The 25,782-nt window shown below is 47.8% G+C and overlaps 1 protein-coding gene across 2 annotated transcripts in view; it reads right to left on the bottom strand.

The window, feature by feature from the left end:
* EBF1 (EBF transcription factor 1) overlaps positions 1 to 25,782 on the bottom strand; it is a 797,810-nt gene that overhangs the window by 360,076 nt on the left and 411,952 nt on the right. The gene's annotated exons all lie outside the window — the stretch shown is intronic.

Genomic DNA, 25,782 nt, shown 5'->3' with positions numbered 1-25,782 from the left:
CAATGCGCTGTAATGGTTTTCGTTGTAATACATGCGTTGTAACAGCACTGTGTGGTAAAAGTTGCGTTGTAAAGGTTGCATACCCAACTCGATGTGTGTTCTCGGTGCAGCCAATGCCCTTTCAAACACGTAGCCTCTTATAGCATGAACCTAAGGAGTGCAATTGTGAATGAAGGGTAATAATAAAGCACCTCCAACCTGTACCTCTACTACAGAAAACGTTCACCCACTAAACTTTAAAAAACACCACTTTAAAACATTTTTTTTAACACTCTACTAGCAAGAAAGAATTCTGTGCATTGCTAAGGATGGGTGAGAACGACCTTCTTTGCCTTTCAAAATATTAATGATTTTGGTTTTGAAAGTCAAGCAGGCATGACACGACAGCAATGAAGAGTAGTTTGAGGATACAAATGTGAAAAGGGAATATTATACATTATGGGGAAATCTTCATTTCATTATTTTAGCTCTTTAAAACTTTATGGTGTTATAACTGACTAAACACAATTTGCCTTTAAACTGTAAAATAATAACGGCCTAATTTATCTATTGGCGATTTGCCTGTCCTCGCCAGGGCGATGGAGTAAATTACTCCATTGCCCTGATGGAGGTGCCGATGGCCAATTTTTGAAATGTCCGCTGGCCCAGCAGACATTTCTAGCATTGACAGCAACAGCTGTTGCACTGGTTCCTGTCAATTTTTTGTAATTATGCCATACGACTCCGTCAACGTGACGGAGCAGCATAGCAAACTTACCGTTTTTTTTTTTACTTCCAAAAGAAACCCTAAAGCGGGATTCTCTTTTTCAAAACAGAAAAAAAACAATGCCCCCCCTCACAAAGGTAGAGAACTCCAAAGGCAACGGGGCATTGAGCGCTTTTCAGTGTCCCTTACCACCAGGTTTTTCCTGGAGGTGGCCTGCATTGAAAGACGGCTATATGTCCGCCCATCTAAATTAGGTGAGCAGACATATAGCCAGAACTCTGACAGCCCTTACTCCATTCGGTCTTTGGATACGTTTGACCACGATGGGAATGGAGTACTCTCCGCAGTTGTAAAGCTATTGTCTGCCTGCATTTAAATCAGGCAGGTGGACCATACTTTTGGTAGGGAGGGTACGCTTTTACCATTGCGACGGAGTACCCTCTGTGCCAAGATCTAAATCTAGCCCTAAAGTTGTTAAATGCAAGGACATCGTAGAATAAAAACACATTTCGAGCATTTACAACACCTGGCTCCATCGGACATTCTCGAAGTCCACAGCTTCTAATGCAGCACCATGGCGTCGGCTACTGCCCCACTTTTGTTGCCATCCATATAGAAAGCTAGCATACTAGTCACGTTAGAACTCTACCCAGAACCAGCGTGCTTTGAGAGAGCAGCTTTAATGATGATCCTCTAAAATCAGGCATAACAGATGACATCAGAGCTTACAAATTTGCTCCAAATCCCCAGAGCAAGATATGATTAAGAACAAAGCAACGTGATTTAGAGTTTGGCGGGCGGGTTACGCCATCACAAACGCGATGGATATTCTGTCTGCCTTATTACAAATGGTGTAGGGTATAACACACTTGCAATAAAGCGTACAAGATTTCTTTTATGTTTGTGATGAAGTAACTCATCCGCCGAACTTTAAAGCAGGCCCAAAGTATGGAACAGTGTTACAGACAGCCGCGGTCGGTAGTGGGATGACCTGCAGGGCGGTGACGTGGGGAGGGGGAGGGGCAGGGTGGGGGTTAGTAATGTATGGATTACGGAGTTTTACAGGTAAGTAAACATATAAATAAATACAACGAATTTCGTTGCCTGCACTGCCTCACCAAATGCGATGCAGTGCGCGCAACGAAATTAGTTTTATTTATTTACATGTATTTGTTATGCCTGTTTTTAACACAGCTTGCCTGCATTTGGTGTTTCTGAAAGATATATGAAAGCCCGTGCAGGTTCCCTGCATGAATCTTATCTACAGGCTGCAGACTGGTGCCGGTCAAGTCCTCAGCGCTACCAATTCTCCAGTGCCAGGAGGTAATGTATGAAGTTGGATGCACACTCAGAAAAAGCAGAAGTGATGTCGGGGGTCGGATACATGGCACGGCTCTATCCGGAGATGCCAGCTCTGCCCGCTTTTCCCTCTCAGAGGTAAAAGACATGTAAGAAGGAGCTACGAAAAAAAGCAATGGTGAAAAACCATCCTTAAGATAGAGGCAGGAGGCAACAAAGAGTCAGCAGGAGCTGCCCTATCCACAAGAAAGAACATTACCAAAGGTAAGCACATTACTCTTCCAATGGTTATTAGGTTTCATGCGTGAACTATGCCCATAGTTACTGTAAAAGGAATAGGGTTAAGAATACCACTGGATTATGCCAAAAAGCTCTGAAGGACAGCCTTATCAAACTGGGGTTGCTCTCTTTCATGCTCATCCATGGAGTAAGGTCAAGCGGAGGAGTACAGAGATGCTCACGTAGCCGCCTTACAAACTGATTGAAGCGGCACATCACATTAATGGGGTGGCCATGGCAGCCTTCCCTCTCACAGAGTGAGCACGACAACCCGCAGGAGGAGTTTTATCGGCTAGCTCATGTTTGATGAATAGAGAAATGCATCAGGCGAGGGGTTTTTAACTTAACAGCTTTGCCTACAGATGGATCATAAAAGCTGCAAAGAGAGTGTCACCTATGCAAAGCTCTGCTGTTTAATGTATGGAGTGGCTACCCTCTTAGAATTCCTCATCCACAGACAGATGAGGAGTTTGAAGGAAAGAAATAAAGGAGATGACGTGCACAAGGTGCCACTCTGGTGCCATCTTATGCCGAAAGGAAGGCTTTAGTCGCAGAGTCACTTTATCTTGTGAGAACACAGTGACGGGACAGGAAGCTGAAATAGTCTGTAACTATAGAAAAAGAAACACAACTTTTTGCAGACCCTTAGGACAAACATGCAAACGTTCCTACTGAAACCCCATACGGAAAAATCCAAACAGCTCATATCCATGTCGATGTTGTAAAACGAATAAAAGGTGTATTGGCACTCAAAGCACTTAAAAGAGCTGTTGCCCGTCTCACCATAAAAGCCCTGCCAAACAAAGGACATGTCTAGTACCTGTGCCTCAACATTAATACAATTCCAATGGATCACAACCACACAGGGCACCTAAGTACCACATCTGCAGCTATGGACTGACCCATTGCATGAGTGATGTCCAAACAAGTCTTCATGAAATATTTCCCTGTAATAGGGCCATCCAGCACAAAGGACCAAAAGGAATCAGGTATGTGTTCTGCTAAACTAGGGATCCTCAAAGCAGCCATTTCCCAAAAGGTATGGAAGTAACAAGCAAGAAGACAGCCCTGGTTGGCTTTAGTCCCAGGCTTTCCAGTGTCAAAGACCCTTGGGTCAAGTCTTTTGAATTGCTTTTCAGAAGGTGCAGATGAGTAGGTTTTAGCCTTAAGCTTGGCAGAAGACATCAGAACCGTCAGGCGCTTTAGAGATAGAAGTGTGAAAAGAAAGGATGTATTTTAAGGATCAACTGTTTCATCAGTTTGGGCTTATATATTGATTATATTTGCAACCCTCATTCCATATGCTGATAAAGGGATATCAGGGTGGTTCAGAATTGGACAGCCTCTGTGTTGTTAACTCTTGGGTGCTGGATAGGCCTTCCCTGAGAGGGGTGTTCTTTCCATTAAGTGGGAGTATTATTTAATCAATGCATTGTATTTTCATGCATTGGACTAAATCTCTGGAGAATTTCATTTATTGGCCATTTGATTGGTCCTTTAATATGGCCCAATTGTTATTCTTTGATGGGTTTAGCTAATATTGTATAGAGAAACAAATCAATGTCCTTTTCAACTATAAACCTTTTGCCTTGTGGTTCAAATAGATATTCACTTCAGCAGATTCCTTGTATGAAACGGATATCAAGGCACCAGAATGAATCAGGAAATGCCTTCAGCAGTACTTATTCCCTAGCACCAGCAGGCATTCCATAACACGTGTCTTTAGTGAGGTGGAACAGAAGTGACATTGGGAGTCCAATATGGCCCTATAGTGTAGGTTTAGTAAGTTCCTCTTCTTCTGTGGCACAGCAGATCCAGGTTCTGGAGTCCCTGAATCGTCCTCTTTTTTGTCTTGCAAGTTCATGGCTGTTCCGTAACATATGTGACTCATGTCTCTTTTGAAGTCCTTGTGATTCAAGCCTGAGACTGTCAGAAAGAAATGTCTTTTGTAGATGCCTACTAGGTCTGTGTGTTGTACCTTGGGTCCTCCCATCACCATGTGACCTGCAATATCTAAAGACAGGATGAACCTAAAGGCTACTGACGTACAGGGCACTCTCTGGGCACTGATAACAAGGTTGAGGACTCCCACTAGATCCACAACACCACCATGAAGCCATTCACCAGAGAGGCATAAAATATTTCTCAGGGAAGCTAGCCTGGTACTGAGGTAACATGGGGTGGAAGCTTGCACTGTGGCTTCCACTTGAGGACAGTGTTACCTCACAGAAGGGCCGCATAGGGTCTCACACTAACTATAATATCAATTTAACCTTTGTTTTTTAAACCCAGATGGCCAGTCTACAAAGCAGCACCTTAGACCTACATCGGAGCACTGAGGACACAGAAAATCGTCCGCGGCAAAACAACCTCCACGTTATAGGCTTTCCTGAAGGGATAGAGCTGGGGAAGACAGAGATTTTCATTGAAACATGGCTTAAATCTTGGTTACCCGGTTATGCCCTCTCCGCCTGGTTCTCGATCGAACTAGCCCACTGCTCCCATGCCCCGAAGCCCCCTACTGGCGCTCCACCTCGTCCTATTATTATTAGAATTCTTAACTTCAGGGACAGAGACACCATCCTTAAGGAAGCGCGGCCCCATGGCCCCTTGAAATTCCAGAACCAGAAAATTATGCTCTTCCCCGACTATACAAAAGAAGTCTAAGCGCAACGGCGTACGTACTCGGAGGTCAAACAAAAATTCCGCAATCTCGGACTACGGTATGGCCTCCTTTTTCCAGCGCGCTTCCGTGTTATTTTTCAGGACAAAGCTATTTTCTTCGAGTCGCCCCAAGCGGCCTGGACTTGGCTTACGGAGGAGCCGCCCTTGAGGGCCCGGCCCGACCCAACCTCGCCTCAGCCGCCTCCCTCTATGGTGCCTCCTCCTCCCAAACAGCAGTGGCGGCGCACCAGATCCCAAAGGAGGCACAATCGCCGAGGAGGTCTCTCGCAATCGCCTACCCTCGGACCTACGCATCAGCGACCCACAGGATCTTCCCTGCCCCCGGGGACGTGCACCCGGGCCGGTTCGCTGGAACTGCTGGACCGGCGATCTACTTCACCCACCTCCTCCCGCCCTCTTGAATCAGACTCAGACCTCTCCAGAAGCCCCCGGATGCCAAGCTTCGGAGGGATGGTCGGTGCGAGCCTTGCAAGCTCAGACAGAGCCACTGCTGCTCTGGACCATTTCCAAGACTCTTAAACTATCTACGCACTGATGATATTAGATTATCTGACGAAACAGAAGGGTCCGCTCATGCCACGCATTACCCCGCTAAACGTTTTAGCTTAGCTATTGTTAACTGTCTGTTTCAGAAATGTAGGGTGGGGGGAGTTGGGAAGGGTTGGGAAGGAGTTGGAGCTCCCGCTCCACAACCGGTTCTGCTCATAGTTCCACATGAGCCACAGTTCCATAGTTTTACGCAGCATCTTGTCAAAGTTCTACGAATCCACCAGAAACAGTCTCAACAGCATCCAGCGCGGGCCCCACCCCTGACCCGGCATGGCAATAACGCTCATTGGAGGGTGCACATCTTCCCTTGTTCAACTCCACCCCATGTTCCATGCATGATCTAGATGGCTAACACAGACAGGTCGCTACACGTTCTGTCTTGGAACGTGAATGGCATGTTGGATCGTATTAAGCACACCGCTGTTCTAAAATACGCCCAGCGCCACATGTCTGATGTCTTCTTGCTCTAGGAGACTCATCTCCTGGGTAGCCAGAGCCCTTTCCTGGCTCTATATGGCTTTGATAGGGTGTGGCACTCCGACTTCATTCGTGGCACCCGGGGGGTGGCTGTGATACTGAGGAGAGGTCTCACCTTTACCCCGACACAGATCAGAACTGACTCCCAAGGGCGGTATGTGACCGTCTCCGGAACTCTTGAGGGCCACTCCATCAATTTTGCCTCAGTCTATGTTCCCCCCGCTGCCCTTTCCCAGACCCTGCGCTGCCTCACTGAGACTGTTTTAGCCCTACCCCAGGGACAGACCATCATAGGGGGTGACTATGCCGTCTTACAGCCGCAACTTGACTCGACTGGTGCCCCATCCACGACACGACTGTCCCATGCCTCCAAAGTGTCGGGCTGGACCAGAGCTCTTGGCCTTTGTGATGCCTGGCGGATCTGGCACCCCGGGACAGACAATTTACCCACACCTCTGCGGCCCGCCACACCCACTTTCGCATCGACTTGTTTCTCCTTTCTGCACTTGATTGCCATCTCATCTCCTATGTCTTGATTCTCCCTCGCGGACTGTCAGACCACTCGCTCCTCTCCTTACGCCTTTGGGGATCATGGACGGCTGCGCGACCAATATGGTGATTAAATGCCTGGTTTCTCCAGGACCAGCAATTCAGGGATGCGCTTGGGTTGGAGCTCCAACAATACTTCCGGGTCAATCATGGGTCGGTTTCTTCCCCAGTCGTGTTATGCGAGGCCGGCAAGGCAACTCTCCGTGGGGTGGCTAGAGGTTTGGTGCACTCGAAGCGGACTTAGCAGACTGCCCGTTTGACTCAGTTGGAAGCGCACGCCCGAAGGCTGAAAATGGCTTCAACGGATACATCTAATGCTCGCTCCTCTAGGCAGTTGGCGGCCCTTAGAGATGAAATCCGTAACATCTCTCTGGAGTCGGCCAAGATGATGTGGCGCTCTTCCGTGGCACGCATCTATGGTTGGGGGGGATAAAAATGGGAAGCTACTCCACAACTTGGTTTCCTACCCCAGAGCCCATAGAATCATCCCTGAAATTGAGGACTCTACCGGTACCTTTCACTACACATCGCGAGCCATCACCCAGATGTTTGCTGATTACTATTCCCACCTTTACTCCACCCAGGTCCCGGAAGCCTCCCTGTGGGCTGTGCTGGAGAGAGAGGACGTCCATCTTCCCTGCCTGACCGAGGTGGAGTCAAAGGAGTTAGACCTCCCCTTTACCTCAGATGAGATTCACGACGCGATCTCACGTCTGAACTCTAGGAAGACGCCGGGACCCGACGGTTTCCCAATGGAATACTATGCAGCCTTTAGAAACTCCTTAGTCCCTCATCTAACTGAGCTCTTCCGATATGTGGCCGAGAAGGGCGCCTTCTCCCCCAAGACTGACTTAGCCACCATTGTCATTATCCCAAAGACCCAGCCACCTTCACCTTCCTGCAGGGATTGCCACCCAATCTCCCTTATAAATACCGAAATTAAACTTTTGCAACAGTGTTAGCCCAGTGTCTTCGCCCTCTCCTCCATAAAATAGCCCACCCGGACCAATGCAGCTTTATGCCGTCACGAGGTACTCAGCACTGGATACGGCGTCTGCACCTTGCTCTGGCTCACCACCAACACCTGCCCCCATACCGTGCTCTATTGCTACTGGACTTTGAAAAGGCCTCCGACACGGTCGATTGGTCTTACTTGGCGGAGGTTCTCCAACTGATGGGCATGGGTCCCCTGTTCCTACGCATCGTTCGCGTTCTGTATTCTAATCCGCGGGCTAGGGTCCTTATCAAGGGGGCCCTCTCCGATGTGTCTCCGATCAGGAGAGGTACACGTCAAGGGTGTCCTCTCTCACCCTTGCTATTTGCGCTGTGAATGGAGCCCCTGGCCTGTCTCATCCACTCTGACGTGGCAGTCCAAGGCTGGTCCTGGGACCCCCATCATTTGGATAAAATAGCCCTCTATGAGGATGATGTCTTTCTTTTTATGGCCGTCCCAGAGCATTCCGGTCCCCGCTGTCTAGAGATACTTCGAAGCAATTAAAGCGTTTCCGGAATCCGACTTAACCCCACCAAATCCACCCTTGTCCCTCTCCACATATTGAGAGCCTGCTTCGAGTGGCAATCCACCATTCCCATTAGGAGGCAGTCCTTTAAATACCTGGGAATTTGGATAGCCCTCCTAACGGAGTTGGAATGGGCTCTGAATATCACTACCCTGATCTCCAAAGCCAAAACTGATCTTAAACGCTGGCAAGCTCTGCCTCTTAATCCCCTAGGTCTTAGCATCCTTTTAAAAATTAGGATTCTCCCTTGCTTCCTTTATATCCTCCAAAACATTACCCTCCACCTTCCGGGGAGTTGGTTCCGAGATTTCGACAGAGCTCTCACCAGATTCCTCTGGGGGCATGGGAGATCGTGCATTGCCCTGGCTCAATGTCGGATCCCGCCCTTCGACGGCGGCATGGGAGTGACTAATTTACACATTTATTACTTAGCAACCAGACTCCTCGTAGTCCATGATTGGTATACAGGAGGCTGGTCGGACCTGGCTTACCGAACTGAGCTTCGGTACATGGACTTCCCACAGCAGCATGCCCATCTATATGAGGCTCCTATACTGCTCAAACTACCCCCGATCACTAGATCAGTTCTGGTGGCTTGGCCCTTCACCCTCCGGCACACCCGTTGGGATAGACGACTTACTCAACACACACCTCTTTGGCAGGGCACATGGCTCCGAGAGACGTCGTTCCTCATAGGCTTCCGGTCCTGGGATCACGTTGGAATCTCTCTCCTTGGGGATGTTTAGGTGGGAGATCCCGTTCGGACCTTTACTGACTTACAAAAGCGTAATTCCCTCCACACCTCCCAATTCTATCGATACCTCCAACTCCGCCACGCACTCACGGCACATATCCCCCTGTACATCAATACCCGAATTCAACCCACTAGAGGCGCAGGTACTTATGGGAGACCTGGGGCGGGGAGGGGTTTCGAGCATATACCGATCTCTGATTAACAACACCCCTACCAACCTGAACAGAGTCCGAGCCCGCTGGGAGGGATGGTTGGGACCCCTGGAAGAAGCGGATTGGCGGGACGCCCTTATGGCCCCCAAAACCCTTTTGACCTCCTCCAAGCTTCGCCTCATCCAACTATACTACCTCCACACAGCCTACCTCACCCCAGTACGTCTACATAGGGCACGATTGCGCCCCTCCCCTGACTTTGCTCGCTGTGGTCAGACCCCAGCAGATTTTTTACATATGGTGTGGACCTGCCCGGCCCTTGCTTCGTTTTGGCCAGTATAGAAGGGGAGCTTACCCAGACCCTAGGCTGGCAGGTTCCCCACAACCCCATACGCTTGCTCCTTGGTGTCTTTGATGGCTTAGACGGCTCTAGAGCTGACAAGCTATTTTTGGGCACAGATCTTGCAGTTGCCAAACGCAACATAGCGGCGTCATGGGCAAGCATCAGACCCCCCACCCTGCGGAAGTGGCGTCGAGGGGTGGATTGGTGCACCACCCAAGAAGAACCCCTGTTCGAGGCCCGGCGGTGTCTGAGGAAAGTTCCAGAGGATATGGGGCAAGTGGTTGAATTTGCTACCTTCTTAATGTTCTTGCTGTCTTCTAAATGTATACGTACATGTTGCCTTATATATGGAAATAAGATGATGTACCATCATTCCTTAGAGCCGGATTATGCTGTTTGTTGTACATGGCTATTGTGTATTCATGCTGACATGTGCTGGATTTTGTTCTGTTGCGTATATAAAATGCAAATAAAATTTGATTATAAAAAAAAAACGTTGTTACTTTTTCAGTGTTTAGGATTTTTTTTAAATCATATTAAATCTTGAAATACACCAAACCCTGTAGGGTAACCTGCAGCCAATGCATGTCTGCTTTGCCAAGCAGGTGTTTCGCAACAGTGTCTGGCCTCTAGCTGGGTCCTAAGGCCAACACCCTTTCCCTTGGTGTTTGGCCAACCTCCCGGCTTTGTGTAGCATTTGACTGTGCATAGTTGGAGATTTGCTGCATGGTCTGGCCTTGGGCCAGACTTCGTGCCCAACATCACCACAGCTGACCAGACCCTCGCCTAGTACAGCGGACAGTGACAGTGGACATGCGCAGCAGGGCGCTGCCTGTAGGCTATGTGCCCAACCCACAATTTCTTCTTATTTTTTTCAGGTATTGCAATACTACGATCACACGAGCTTCCATCCAATGGTACAGTTGTTCCATGTAAGTTTCCTTGGGGAAGCTTCCACAGCACTGCAGTACCACGGGTCAGAAACTTGCACAGCAGCTCCCACATGAGGTACTGCAGTAAATTATGGGAGGGCCATGGATCCCACAGGATCTAGTGACTCAGTGGCTCAGCCAGGTTTGGTGGCTCAGTGGACTAATGCATCCACTGCAGGGGCCTGTGTTCGACCTCATGGTCACAAGTTCAAATCCTGGCGGGTCCACTCAGCCTTTCAGTTGGGAATCAAATAAACATGTGTTATTATTATTATTATTATTATTATTATTAATGAGTTTTATATCGCGCCTGGTTACCCTTGGGCATCCCCGCGCTCTTCCAGATAGACGCACCATAGCAGGAGACAAAAGAGTTATGCAGGGAACAAATGGGTCTTTAAAAGTTTGCGAAATCGTAAGGTACTCGATTCAGAGCGCAGGTATAACGGAAGGGAGTTCCACAATGTTGCCACATTTATGGAAAATCTTCTGCCGCCAGTCCTGGCCATCCTTACTCTCGCAACTTGCAGCAGGTGTAGGTGATCTGAGCGCAAGGCACGGGGGGCCTTGTAGGATTGGACCATCTCCCAAAGGATAGGTGGCCCTTTCCCCTGCAAGATTATGTGGGCCATACAGAGTGCTTTAAAATTCACCCTCTCTCTAACGGGGAGCCAATGAAGCGCCTTGAGCGCAGGGCGAGTTGATTGGCGTCTGGGAAGGTCCGTCAAGAGCCTAGCAGCGGCATTTTGTACTTGCTGCAGTTTATTTAGGGTTGTTTCTGGAGCCGGGAAATAATGAGTCCCTGGATTAGTAGCCTCCTAGAGGCCATCGGGAGTAGAGGTAAGATCTTCCGGGCAGACCGGAGCAGACCGAAACACACGCCTGCGGTCTTTTTAGCGTGTGTCTTAAAAGAAAGGTCCTGCTCCAGCCACACCCCCAAGCTCTTAATCTCCTGTTTGGGGGTGGGTGCCGCTCCCAGACAGCTGGGCCAGCTGCTCGGGGATAGGGAGGGAGGGGAGTTCCCCAGCATCATCAGTTCAGTTTTTGAACCGTTAAGTTTAAGTGCTGAGCTGCACATCCAGGTAAAGATCTTGGATAAACATGTGTGCAGCCGGTCGGGTTGGTTTGCCGACTGGGGGAGCCCTACCACCAACTGGGTATCATCAGCATAGCTGATAATCTTGATACCCAGTGGCAGCACCACACTCTCCAGTGGGGCCATGTAAATGTTAAACAGTGTGGGGCTCAACGATGAGCCCTGTGGCACACCGCACTGGAGAGGAACAGATGTTGACTTCTCATGGCCTTCCCAAACCTCAAACGTCCAGTCTTCCAAAAAGGACTCGAACCATTTCAGGGCCATCCCGGAGACCCCCACCCCCGACAGCCGTTGGAGTAACACCTGGTGGTCTACGGTGTCAAATGCCGCACTGAGGTCCAGGAGGATCACTGCCACCGATCCCCCTGAATCCAAAATGCTCCTGGCATTCTCCACGACTGCCAGCAGGGCCGTATCCGTCCCCTGACCGGGTCGGAAACCTGTTTGGGAATCACCCAGAAGGGAATTGGATTCCAAAAAATGCCACAAGCGCCACAAGACCTATGGGTGAACATGCGCATTACAAATACTTATGTTATGTAATATCATAGTACCTATGGTCTGAACTAAAATATTTTAACCTCTGGGTCCCCTCTAAACCCCATACAAGTGCCTCAGGAACATAGTGTCCCTATTCTACCCCCTTATGCCCTTTTTAACAAAACTATTTCAGAACGTGTGGACCAAGTCTTCATAACTGATGCCAGTTAACCAGATTTCTCAGTACCATGTTACTAGTACTGGTACCATGGTACAAAAATGGCCAACCGGAGAAAAAACTCTCTCTGCAAATCAAATGGCTCTATTTTTACATTTTCAGTACTGCAAGACTCCTAAGTGATCAACCATCCAGAAATACCTAACTTTTTAATCCCTTCAATGCCACACCAAGCCCCTGGTTAAATGCTAATTTCTCAAAAACGCCTGAATGGATTTACAATACTGACTAATTACTATTGTGATGTACAGGAACACATTTTAATGTATGCATTTGTGCAAGGACTCATATGTTGCAACATATCTGTGTGTCTATGAATGTATTTGTATGTGTCTGAACATTTCTGTATATTCTTTTACACATAAGGTATATGGGTCAGCACGTCTAAATGTTGTGCTCAACAAAGATAAGCGTGTGTCTAAAAACATATACATATATATACACACACACACACACATATATATATGTGTTTGTGTGTGTGTGTATATATATTTACATACCACTCATTCTCTGTATGCGTCCCACATTCCTGGAACAATTTGACAAACCAGCTCCGTTAGAACTTGTCTGTCACCAATTCAAATTGTTTCTCTTCAAAATATATCCTAGGCAGAATGATATCTCTGGTCCACTATTTAGCTGTTTTGCTCCATTTTATTCCCGCTACTCTGAAGCTTGGTCCAAGCCATGAGGGGGTGCCCTCTCATGGATCGTGGGTGCCTTTAGCCTCTGTTTCGTGCCACATCTACAGTTTATGTTCCAGTTCCTCGACCTAGGAGGGACCCTGTTGTTTGAAACAAGTGTGCTATTAAATGTCCATTCACTCATTACTATGGTGCAAAGGTCAAATTCAGGTTATTACAACAGGATAATTGTATGAGGAAACAAAGCCTGCACACTGCTTTATAAAGGGGCAGCACCAACATACAACGTTATGAAGAAGCAAAGCTCCCAGGTAACGTTGTGAAGAAACGCAACCAAGTACAACTTTATAAGAAACAGAAATAACTTTATTTTCATAAAAGAGCGCAGCTAATCAACACCTTCATAAAGGAGTCAACTGACTAATGTATTATCCTTGTAGCCCGCTGCTGAGGGCTATATCGATTGGTATACGCCCTGAAGCCGATTTATAGCCCAGAGCCGCAGGGGACCACCTAAAATAAGGTAAAGTGCATTTAACAACAGTAATAGCGCAAGGCAGAAAGCCTATAAGGGTATTTCAACAGCCAACCAACTGAGGTTGGAATGTTTTAAATTAAAAAGTTATAACAGAAATACAAACATTGGAATGCTGGAGTAGAAGACTTTCACCAGCCATTATTGGCCCTGAGCCACTTAATTTTCTTCCACAGAGCTCCCAATATTGTAATATTCTAATGTAGCCTTACAGCCCACTGCTGAGGGCTATGCCGGTTGTTAAAGGCCCTGAACCCGAGTTATAGGTCTGAGATGCAGGTGAGGGTCTATAATGAGAGAGAGAGGGCCTTTAACAACAGATACAGCCGACGGCATAAGAGCTATAAGGCTTTTAGAACATTCCACTCACTAAGGGTTGAATGTTCTAAATTGAAAAGAAACCTGAAGACAAACACTGGAATGCTGGAGCACCGGTTTTATTCCAGCCATTATAAGCTCCGAGCTACTCCATTGTCTTCAATGGAGCGCTCATCATTCCAATGTTCTAATAATTATACAAACAATCTACATCCAGAGCATTGTTCACGAAAACAGTCGGCTTTAAAAGGAGCACATCCAACATACAGCCTTGCAATGGCGCACAGTCAACCGAGTTATAAAAGAGCATATTCAGCTTCATCAAGGGGCACAGATAAACATTAGCTTTATAACCAACGCACTACTTAATAAAGGCGCCCATCCACCTCTGTGGCAAGGCCGAGCTACCTACGGCCACTTCCCTCGCGATGGCTCTCTCCGGACCAGTCAGTGAATGCGTTGGCGGTTTCAGTCCTGACAGCTGTCTTTCAGCTGGCACCGGTTTTGCACGTGTGCCAACATGGAGTTACGAAAGACCCGCAAACAACAGATAATCCTGTCAGATGGTAGCAGGATGCCGCGAAGTGGGCATCGGACTCCCTAGAGATGAGCTTGATGTGCTCCTGTCAGCGGATGATCATTTAGTGAACAAGATATGTTAGGCGTGGATATCGGCTGTGGCCACAGAATGTTGGCGCACGTCCTGCGACGCCCACTCCCTCTGCACAGGTCCATGCCCCGACAAATGAGGCATGAGCATCTGTTGGGAGGCAAAGACAGCCTGTCAGCTGATGCCAGGAAAGCACAGGGCACTGTAGCTCGTGCCAACCCAACACAGGCCAAGTAACTGCTGGAAACCAAACACAGGGCTCTGTAACAGGTGGCAACTTTGCACCTGGGCCAAACACACATAAATCTATACAATCCAATGTAACTGGGTCCAACCCCACAGACGGCCTTTTACCTGGTCCAGTCACACATGGTCCCGTGTAACGAGGTCTAGCCCCACACAGCACATTGTAACTAGTGCCAGTCCTCAAAGCACAACCATCTGCTTTTAATGCTAGTTCATGCTTAAAAATGTCACTACAATGGCTAACTGACAACCATCTGAAACTAAACGCACAAAAAACGGAATTCTTACTAATCTCACCACCAAAGAAAAACACAGAAGTGAAGGAATGGTCCAATATGATCACAGCAATAAACTGCACCCCTACTCTAGTTGGCTCAGCGAAATCACTAGGAATCACACTAGATGAGAACCTAGACATGAAAGCCCACATCAATTCAATGGCAAAAAGCGCCCGCTATCATCTGAACTACATTAGAAAAGTGAAACCATTTATATCTAAGGCGGACCTCAAATTGGCAGTTCAATCACTAGTTATCGCGAGGATTGAATATGGATGTACAACGCTAGCAGGTCTACCAAAAATCTCAACAGCACCACTGAAGGCATGTCTCAATGTTGCTGCAAGACTGATCACTGGGTCGAGGAAATTTGACCACATATCCCCACACCTGAAAGCACTAAACTGGCTACCTTATGAAGCCAGAATCCAGCTAAAAATGACATGCTTAACCCACAAAGCGCTCCACTACAATACACCTAATTACCTTGCTCAGAAAATTAAACTATCTGGAGGAAACAGACTGGCCAGGAGTACAAAGGAGCTGGTGTTGAGACCAGCCATCTTCCGGAAGAAGAAAACGTACAATAGAGCTTTCTCAGGAGCAGCCCCCAGAATCTGGAACTCACTTCCTCCAACCATTAGAAAGATACCAGACACAGCATCCTTTCAGAGAGAAACTAAGGCCTTTCTAATGATTAAGTTCCTTCCATAAGGCAAGGCTCGGGACTATAGAATACATAATCAAGTACTGGAACTGAAATATGCACAGGAAATAGACACTTATGATCGATTGATCCTGCTTACACATATATTTAGCTATATACTAAACCTATATTATACGCTATATATATATTTTTTGGTATAAATTTAACTGAGATTATCATGTTATTGCTGTATATTACCTACCTCACAATACTGTGAAAAGTGATATAACAATGCTTGTCTATAACTACCTCTTGTATTGTGAAGCGCTCTGATACCCATGGGTCATGTTCGCGCTATAGAAAACTCTTAAAATAAATAAAATAAAATAGAGAATGAATTGCCTGAGAACTCTCAGAAATTATAGAACGAGAAGAGGGCAGGGACATTGGACAGGACAGGATAACTGCGGTATTAAGCGCTCTTTATATTAGAAACAGTGACGTTGAACTCAAAGCCTCATTGAGAATGTTGGCCTACAGAGAGCCGCGTAGCCTGAGCTCTTGGTGTACAGAGAGCCCAGGAGGCGTTAGACTTACGGAGAATCCGGGAAAAGACAAATAGTACAGAAAGCAGTTGCTCCAAGGGATCCATGAGCCGAGTATCGGTTTTATGTTTTAAATACAATCAACCATATCTTTCATACTTGAGTAACAATATATGTTAATTACAAAAAGAATACACCAGCTCAAGGATCCCGGGGGTAATTCCTTCCTATACATTCATCATACCTAGATGCTTAGAAGTTACCGCTTGTCCTTGCCGTTACCTATTATTGGAGAGGATTTGGAGAGCTGAAGCAGCCTGGGACTTTTCAAGGATGTTACAAGGATAGTAAAAGTTGAAAAATTCCGAGTTCTGTCAGAAATGTTGAATGTGTAAAGAGACCACCATTGCCAGAGGATGCAGAGGGGTGTACAAACCTTGACCCACTCCGTGATGACGGGAGCAAGGATGAAGGGATTACATGTTTGCTGCTACATTCAATAGGTCCTGCAGGTTTCAGGCTGTAACCATTGGACGGGAAAGGCACAGTACGGTTCATAGCCTGTAATTTCTCTGCATCCATTCACTGCTGGTGTCTCCCTCCTTGGCTCACTATGGCCAACAATCCTCCATACTTGATGTTCCTACAGGGCATATTCCTGGGTAGTCTTCCTGCCTGGCACCCCAATACCTGGTGTTTTATCCTTGCATTACTTGCTCCTTTGCTATCAGTGTTCTCTTTTGCTTGGCGCATCCTTTAATTGTGTCCGTACTTGGTCTCCCAATTTGGTCTCTGCTTGGTACTATTCTGTCTGGCATCCACACTTAGTGTCTCCCTGTCTGGACTCTCTGTCTGTCGACTTCTTGCTAGTGCTTCTCAGACGAGACTGCCTAGTCTTATACCCCTCCTCTGGGTGAGTCCCATTGTGGTCTCTCATTGGCTGCTACCTCACTGTCAGGTCTTCCTGCTAGTCTCTTTCCTTGGTACCTACCTTCTACCCTTTTACTGGTCCTGCTTTCTTTCTACCCATCTAATTCGACTGCCTGCCTGCCCCCTTGCCTTGCACTCCCTGCTGGTGGTCCCAGGGCTGGTCTCCCTGCCTTTCACCTCCATGCTAGCGGCTCCCGGCCTCATCTTCCTGGTGGCTCCAGGCCTCATCTCCATGCTAGCGGCTCCCGGCCTCATCTCCATGCTGGCGGCTCCCGGCCTCATCTCCATGCTGGCGGCTCCCGGTCTCATCTCCATGCTGGCGGCTCCCGGCCTCATCTCCATGCAGGTGGCTCCGGGCCTCATCTTCCTGACTGTCACCACAAGCTGGTGGATCCAGGCCTCATCTCCACGGCTGTCACCTCCACGCTGGTGGTTCCATGCCTGGCTTCCCTTGTCTCGTGGCCCCAGTCTGGTGATCTCTGCCTGGTGTATCACTGCTGTGTGTCTCTCTGCCTGGCCCCTTATTGTGGGCTGCTCCCTGCAGCACAAGGGTCAGTGCTTCTGCTGCGGTGATGACAGGCCTCTTCGGAAATTGGCGATTTTATTATAACATTACAGACAGAGAGTCACATCATTAACAGAACTATGTTCATTTACACGCTGCAATTGCTAATATTCAGTCACTCGCTCTCTGTTTAATTAGCTCCCTTAACACCACTCTCCTTTCCGCCGTGACCCAGGCAGGCGGGGCAGAGTCCGGGGGATTTATTCCATACAAGCTCCAAGCCTGCACATAGCACAGTCAATGTTCAATGGGAGCTGAGGCGTTTGTGTATGCTCCCAGCATTCCTATGCACTGGAAATAGACATTAAATGGACAATATAAATTAGATGTCTGATCCACAGAGTCATGTAAGAGCTACTTGAGGGGTTAGTTACTGGTGATTCAGACAAACCCGAATCCAGTCAGCCTATGTGGCCCTGTCCAAACAGACTGTCCACCCGAACTAGACACACCACTAAATTAAATGAACTGGGGCTTTGTATCATCAGAAAATTCAGAAGGTCAACTAAAAAGCATGTTGAACCTTAGGGCCCAACCTAGAGCACAGGGAAGGCAGCAGCTCAACGGGAAGCTTCAGTGTCAAAGATGGAGGGAGGGTTCTAGCTTTTGTCCTCTGGATCTGGCCGTGCTGGGCCACTGCTGTTCAGTTTTCTGCCAGGACTGTTCTGACCTTATCTCTGCGGTGTCTCTGCTGCAAAAGACGCAGCCTCAGCATAAGGAGCGTGAGGCGCTGCCATACAGTCCCAGAACCTGCCCCTTGCAGCCCAGTGCCCTTGACACCAGTTCAGTCCATCACCAGCAGAGGTCATGGTGATGGAGGACATGCCATAGAATCATTATTCATCTATGCCCCAGCCTCACCTATCTAAGGCCTCGCCTTAAGCCGGCTGCTACCCCACATTCATCATGCCCCAACAAAACCCAAATAATATCTCAGCCAAGCCTAACTTCCACCCTGCATTACCCTCACACTGGCACAGTTAAACAGTAAATGTCCTTTCTAAACATCAAGGTATGTTCATAGCACACTACAAGTGCACAGGCCTCACCTAAACTAATATTCTAACTCCACCTATTTGTTTAGCAGCTTCCTTTAACTGAGCTCCAGGCAAACCCTACAACTGCCCAGTCACATAGTGGCGAGTACCCTCGTCCAATTAAACTACTGACCCAGTAAGATGGAAGTAGTGTCCCATCCATGCTGCAAAAAATAGCTCAACCTTTCCTCAAATAGTGCTGCCCACGCTGGGCGCGCGCCCAGGGCCATGAGTCAATGCTGGCAATGTTCCAAGCAGCCTGAGGTCACCACCCAAGCACGGCCGCGATTGGCTCTCTTTGCTCCCCGCGTTGCTCTGTTTACAGTCTGAGGCGTTCAGCTGTTGTGTCACCCTTAGTGTGAAAGACATTCCCGATCCCCAGGAATTATCCTCTGGAAAGACACCCGGCTCTGATCTAACATCTCAAAATCCCAAATGAAAACATGAAGAGCAACGTCTGATTTGGAATGTGAGCTGCAAATGGTGGGGGGGCGTGGGACAAGGACTGCCCGTCCGCCTCAATCCAGGATAAAAGCACCTCTCGTGTCAGGGTGTTGAAAGATGCAGCGCACCTCTTTCTAGGAAATTGGTGTAATGATGCGGAGCGGGCCTGGGTGGAAGCCTCACAGCAGCAGAACAGACCGAGGACTGGGCTCGACTGGACGCTCTTTAGGAGTGTGTGTCTGAGCCTCCCTCAGTCACAGAATGAGTTTCTCGTGTAATGACGGGGTCAAGGTAGCGATTAGACTCTATTACGAGTGATGGACATTGACTGCACAGGGCAGTATCGGGGAACAGTGAGACCTCACAGCAGTTGTTGTTTAATATAAAACACAGAGTACTGTTTGATACTGCATGCCGGTGCATGTAGGGAAAACAGTTAACTTCTGCGGGACTGTACATGCATCTTATACAATGATATACTGTGTGATTTCGCAAGGGTGTTAGTCAGCAATGTGTACTGATAGAAAATGCATACTATAAAGTGTGGTACTGTGCACATGCAGAGAAATGGACCCAGTAACTCGCATTTTACGTCTTACTGGGGCAACTGCGAGAACTCCTGCTGCGTGTATCTCAAATGTCGAGAGTCAGACTTTGCAGCGTGACTCCTGCACCGCCCTGTCACTGGAGCCACGCCTTCGATGCTGCATCTTTTGTGCCACACTAGAGCACGTGCTGCGTGCTCCTTGCGCGGCCTGTCACTGCAGTCAGGCCCCAGACGTTCTGCTGCGTGGATCACACGTGAGCTTAAGTCAAGCATTTAGCCAATCCGCTGCTGCCTGTCATACCTGTCAGTGGAAAGAAACTATTGCACTGTGCTCCAGGTGTACAGAGAAAGGGCCACAGCTGTTTGTTTTAAGTTGTCCTGTACTAATGTTTTTTTTCAATTGATCATTGAACATCCATTATTTTTTTCTGTATGTCCTGTCCGGGTGCCTTCTAATTTAAGGCACCACCCTTAACAGGAGAACATGTCGCTGTTCAACTCAACCTTCAACCTATTCAGAAACTGCATTGTGTGCTACCGTTATGAAGTGGCCCTAAAGTGGTATTTAGAGCTCACAGAACACCCTAAAGAAAGCAAGAAATATATACATGTATAAAACACACTTAGGTTTCTAGAGGGAAAATGGGGGACCCAAAAGAGTGCCCCTCTACCACTGATCATCAGGGCGGACTGGCCTTTGCGAGCACCGGGCATTACCCCGGTGGGCTGGAGGGGTGGGGGCCGGTTTTGTGGCAGCGGGGGGGGGCCGCTTTTCTTACAGAGTGCCGGTTTTGTAGCAGCGCTGCAAAATCGGCCCTCTGTAAAAAAAACGGTAGCAGTGCTTTGCGGGTAACAACCCCCTCCCCTCCCGTTACCAGGGCCGGTGGAGAAGCAACCTGCCAGGGCTGGTTGCTGGTCTCAGTCCGGCCCTGCTGATCATGAGGGGGCAGTATCCCACTTTCTCAATGTTGTATGGCTGTTGGCATATGGCCGTGATTATGGTGTTTGGAATAAATGTAAATGTGGGTGTACTTGTAAAGCGCACTACGACTCCATGAAGTATCCTGGCGCTGAAGACCGCTGGGGAACCCGTCCTGGTTTTCCCTGTGAGATGGTCCCTTTCTGGGTATCTCCAAGGTGAAACCAGGCATCCCCAGTGTCTGTGGGGGGCCGTTGTAGAGATGAGGCAAGCTTAATGCCCAGAGTTGCCGAGTGTGTTCCCTGGTTAGAGTAGGTACGAGGCAAGAATTATCAAGTCCGTTTTGACCCTGGTCCATGACCCTGCCGCGTCAGGAATTGAACCCTGGTCCCGGACCGTTCTCTGCTTACAGGTCTGCCGCCTCTAACCAGTGAGCCACACCACTCCAATATATTATGTTTGCAGCTAAGATAACTCACATGCATTTTCAAGAATTCTTGGACATCTAACATTTGTAAACCATGTTCGCCTCGGACACATATAATTTCTCATAGCCAGTAGTTTGGCAATATTAATACACATGACACATGAAACACGAGTGAACCAAGAACAATTAAATGAGGCCCTCTGAGGATCAGCCAAAAGACAATTTGTGCAAAACCTAAACTGGAATAAAGTAAGATAATGGTCAACAGCAGACAGACTGACGCTTTCGTGCTGCCCGTGTAGCGGATCGTCACACGCGTTGGGAACTGCTATTATTGAAGGATTCGTCTTCATTGAAAAATACTTGCTTCTATAGATGGGCTTCGTACCATATGTAGGTACAGACCACCATATTGAACATTCATGATTCACAGGGCAGCGCGACAGCACCGCTTGTGATTAACACCAACTCCAGAGTACCTCATCACCTTCTTCATACACGTCTCTGTGTATCATCAACACAGTAACAGTGCTCAGCTACCCATAGAGTGCCAGCCTTCACTCTCACTTTGGTACCCGTCTGGGTGTCCTTGTGAGTATCTCGTTTTCCTTTTTCTCCCTCACCCACTGTTGGCACGTACACCTCACGCAACTGCGCATTCTACTTATCAGATGTCTCTAAATTCATAGGTACTGATGAGATCCTAGATCACGTATAGGGTTGAAAAATCACGCCACTCAAAACAAATCTTTGCCCACACTGTTCAATGCCTCCAACATATCCCTAAAGCAAAGGTTTGGCCATCCGATCCATGCTTCCCACATGCCACTGGCATCAAACCTTGCATCTTCCCTTCCTTGAATCATCCATGTCACCCATAGGAGAAGCCTTAGACCCCCTGTCCATGCGTCCTACATGTCAGTGGAGCCAGACTTGCTTTCACTGCTTTAATGTGACATCTCACTGGACCCAAGTACTGCGCACTGTGCCCCACGCACAGTGGCAGGCGGCTGAACCTCAAAGGCCTGACATTCCTCAAGTAAAGGAAGACATCTTCATGGTCTTCAGGCCCAAGATTCCATCAATGTACATACACAACACAACGGAGAGCTAGCAGGTGTCTAACCCGTGTCCAAACACACGGGTTAGACAGAACTAAAACAAAAATGCACATTAACAGAGGACAAAGCAACGTGAAACACAAGTGATGGACAATAAATGTACCACTAACCCTGTTGATGTGCAGCTCAAGCATCTCTGGTGTGTTCCTAGTAGGAAAGGTCAGAGGCAACATGTAATGTAATAGATTACAACGTGTCTAGAACAACTGTGTTCAAGGGACTGTTGCCATTTAAAAGTCAGTTCAGTTTTCTGTGGTTATCTACTTTAATTTTAGAGCTAGAATGTGCAGCCGCTGTGACAAATCACTCAATAAAGGTAAAAATATCACTGATAATAACATAAATATCCTTTGTTATTAATATTGTTGTTGTTATTGTTGTCACTATAGTAGCAGCAGCAGCAGCGAGTCCTCGGACAGAACCTGCTGACAGGCCTGCTGTTCCACAGTCCAGTAAATACCCTTCCTAGCCTCCTTGCACACACCGACGGCGCCCAGGGAGGGCCCTTTGTGTGACCCGGTGCATCACATCACTGGTCCTCCTATTAACGGTGGCCAGAACCCATGCCTCCCCCCCCCCTGCTCTGCATACTGATTCCGGTGTCCCCCTAAGGGGCGGCACGTAGACGTCCAGCGCAGTCTACTACATGACAGCTTCGATCAGGTGCCAGCCAAACATTTATGGACGGGCTGGAAATGATGAATCTATCCAATTATTGCTCTTAATGCAGGTAATACTGACTAACGAGAGGGGAGCCGGCCGCTTGTGTCCGCCATCCATTACTACTGCTTGTCACCGGTCCCAGGCCCGAAAGCTAATCACCCGTACAGGGCCCTGTGATATTTCAGACGTCACTTCTAATAAGTCACTCGGTGGCTGTAAATGGGGGAGCACCTAGCGTTGGCATGCTTAAGTGCGGCGTCTGGCGGTGCTAAGTGGCGGCTCTCCAGCTCCCCCAGAGCGCGCGGGGCGGAGGTGCTTGAGGGGGCAGGTTGGGTCCACCAATCACACACGCGCCCCGCACACGGGAGCACTCACTGCACTTCCTGAACAGGCTCTCGGTGAGCAGAGGAGAACGGGAAGGGTGCGGGAGTTCAGGCTGCTTTGCTGAGGCAGCTGTTCTCTCCTGTGCATTCCTGAGTAACTAACAGGCTGAATAACTAATACACCCACCTCAGCAACTTTGCGTCAGCACACGCGGTGCTACCAGTAAATGACTAAACAGATCCGAACAAATACGAGACTCAAACTCTGGGCCAGCGCCAATGACACAAAGAACGCACTCACAGCGGGAATCAAGGCGCTTGAAGCTCCGCCGGGTACTGACTGACGAAGAGAGTAAAGTGCCGGTGGGGTGGGCCTGGCCAGAGAGCGCACTGCTGACAGCAACTGAAGCCCGGATAGCGACGAGCACAGAGCTCTCTGGTGGCATTAATGGCCGCTCAGCCTGGGACTATGTAACACTGTAGCAGAGGGTGAAACGGGGACAGAGGCGGAGCACAGGTCTGGAACTTGCTTCCTATGTCTCTGAGAATTGTGAGTGAGTTAGCCATTTTTAAGAAACAGCTTAAAACCTAATCATTCTGTCATTGATCAGCCATCCTCTGGAAGCTCTTTTAATCATGGGTTTCCGCTACGGGGGGCATCAGTTGGGTTGAATGGGAGGCCTGTTTAGCGCCGGGACACTCTAGTTGAATAGCTGTGCGCTATATAAACATCTTCATTCATTCATAGCTCAGCTAAGGAATGGCACATCCTATGCTTACGGCTATAATGGAAGCCCTGCCAGGGACTATAACAGAGAGGAGAGCTCAGACAGTGACTAGGCCAGAGGTACACTCCTAGCAGGAATGAAAAGCAGAGCAGTGGTTGGTAGAGTGTAGACCACTGGCAACAACTGGAGCCCAACCAGTGATTCCATCAGGGAACTGTCTGTGCTCTCCTTTTATTATTACATCTGGGAGATGCTGCAAACTAGGGTCTGAGGTGCAGGTGGGAAGTTCATTGAAAGAAAAGAAGTGGGAGGGACTTTATCGATTAGAAGCTAGACTGACAGCTAGATTGCTAGTCAGGTGGATGGATTGATAGATGGATGGATGGGTTTAGATGGATGGATAGATGGATGGATGGTTAATATATGTATATTTCTACAGAGACAAATGAAACAAAAGGTAAGGCAATGTAGACTGTAAATAAGATAAAGAGATTAACAGGGAGAACGAGATAGAAAGAATGATGGATGGAGAGAAAGAAATAGATTGTCACACGGAAGGAGTGGTAGGGAAAAGACTGGGAGGAATATAAAGCTTTGATGAAGACCAGGACAAAGCATATGTGAACAAGAGTGTGGAAAGATAAACAATTGGAGGTCATAGGAGAAAGACAAAGAAGAGAACATTTGAACAGGTAAGCCGGTAAAAAAAATAGTGGTTCGGCAAGGGGAAAGCGGAAACATGGTCATTGATCTTATTAGGGACGTCTGAAGAGTACTATAAAGAAATGCCTTGGGAGGGACTCATTTCGACTTTGGAGCCTCATATTTAACACACTAAATTCATGCTTGTCAATATCATACATGAGTAATTTGGAATCCTTGAGTGAGCTGCTTGAAGTAAGTATTCAGAAAACGTGCTAGGAACTGACACCAAAGAAGGGACGGACTTATGAAAAACAACAAGAAGTGTAATTTGAAAGGAATTGCCATGAGAAGAAACCTTAGGAAGTCGCCATGAATTGCCATCACAGGATGTGTCCATGGAGATACCCCAAAAAGTGCTATAATCAAAAGGAACCTTCAAAATGTAGCATGAATGGATGTCAGAAGAAGAAACGTTCATATTATCCCAGGGACTGCCATGAGCAGTAGGGGTCCTAAGAATACATCAAATGAACCAGTAGCCTAGTAGGTGAGGGGAAAGGAGGGATGAACATGTTTTGAAAAGCTCTACTAGCAAGCCCTGTGGGCCAGAAGTCTTACATGAGGATGTTTTCATTATGCCACAATACTCCTCCTTACTATGAAACCCTCAGCAGACCCAAAGATGTTGATGAAATACAGACTGATCGCCTTACTGCCCTACCCTGCTAAAGTTACGGAGATATTCATCAACAAATTGCTAAACAAGCACTTAAACAACAACCACTTCCTGGTCCCCAGCCAATCTGAATTCAGGCCCAAGCACAGCACTGAGACTGCCCTCATTTGTCCAACTGACGAAATCTGACTGATCATGGACAAAGCAGACATCATAGCCCTCATTCTACTCGACTTATCTGCAGCTTTCGACAAATTCTCCCACCCCATTCTCATTCAATGCCTTCAAAACGTTCTGCGCTGTGTCTACTCCTTCCTCACCGGATGCACCCAGTCAGTCAACCTGGCTTTACTGTACTTTGATTGCCGCCAACCTCATCTAAGGAGAGCCCAGTGATCCTTTCTCAACACTACTCTGTTCAAAGCCTACACGGCTCCTCTTGCAACATTATCAAACTGCGCTGTTACATCGCAAACCATTACAACGCAAGTTGTTACAACGACTTGCTGTAGAGGGCAGAAGGTGTTGGATTTCAAATCCAACACTATCCCTACTGTTGCACAGACTGGAGTTGGAATAGTAAATTATACTATTCCAACATCCAGCATCCCCTACAGCAAGTCGTTGTAACGACTTGCGTTGTAATGGCATGCGATGTATCGCATGAGTTGTAACGTCACATATTCTCTCCTATGCAAATAACAACCAGCTCATCAATTTCCTCTCTAATGACGTATCTAGCCACTGGATTACTTCCTCTCCTGTATGTCTGAAGTTTCCAGATGAATGAAAATCAACAGTTTGAAACTAAAGACTGAAAAAATGGAAGTGGTACTCTTCAGCAAGGACAACTCACTATGGGATTCCATCTGG

This window comes from Lissotriton vulgaris, chromosome 7, assembly GCF_964263255.1.
Source record: "Lissotriton vulgaris chromosome 7, aLisVul1.2, whole genome shotgun sequence".
NCBI lineage: Eukaryota > Metazoa > Chordata > Amphibia > Caudata > Salamandridae > Lissotriton > Lissotriton vulgaris.
Note: the sequence above shows the minus strand (reverse complement) of the source record. Positions and strands in the feature narration are given on the sequence as shown.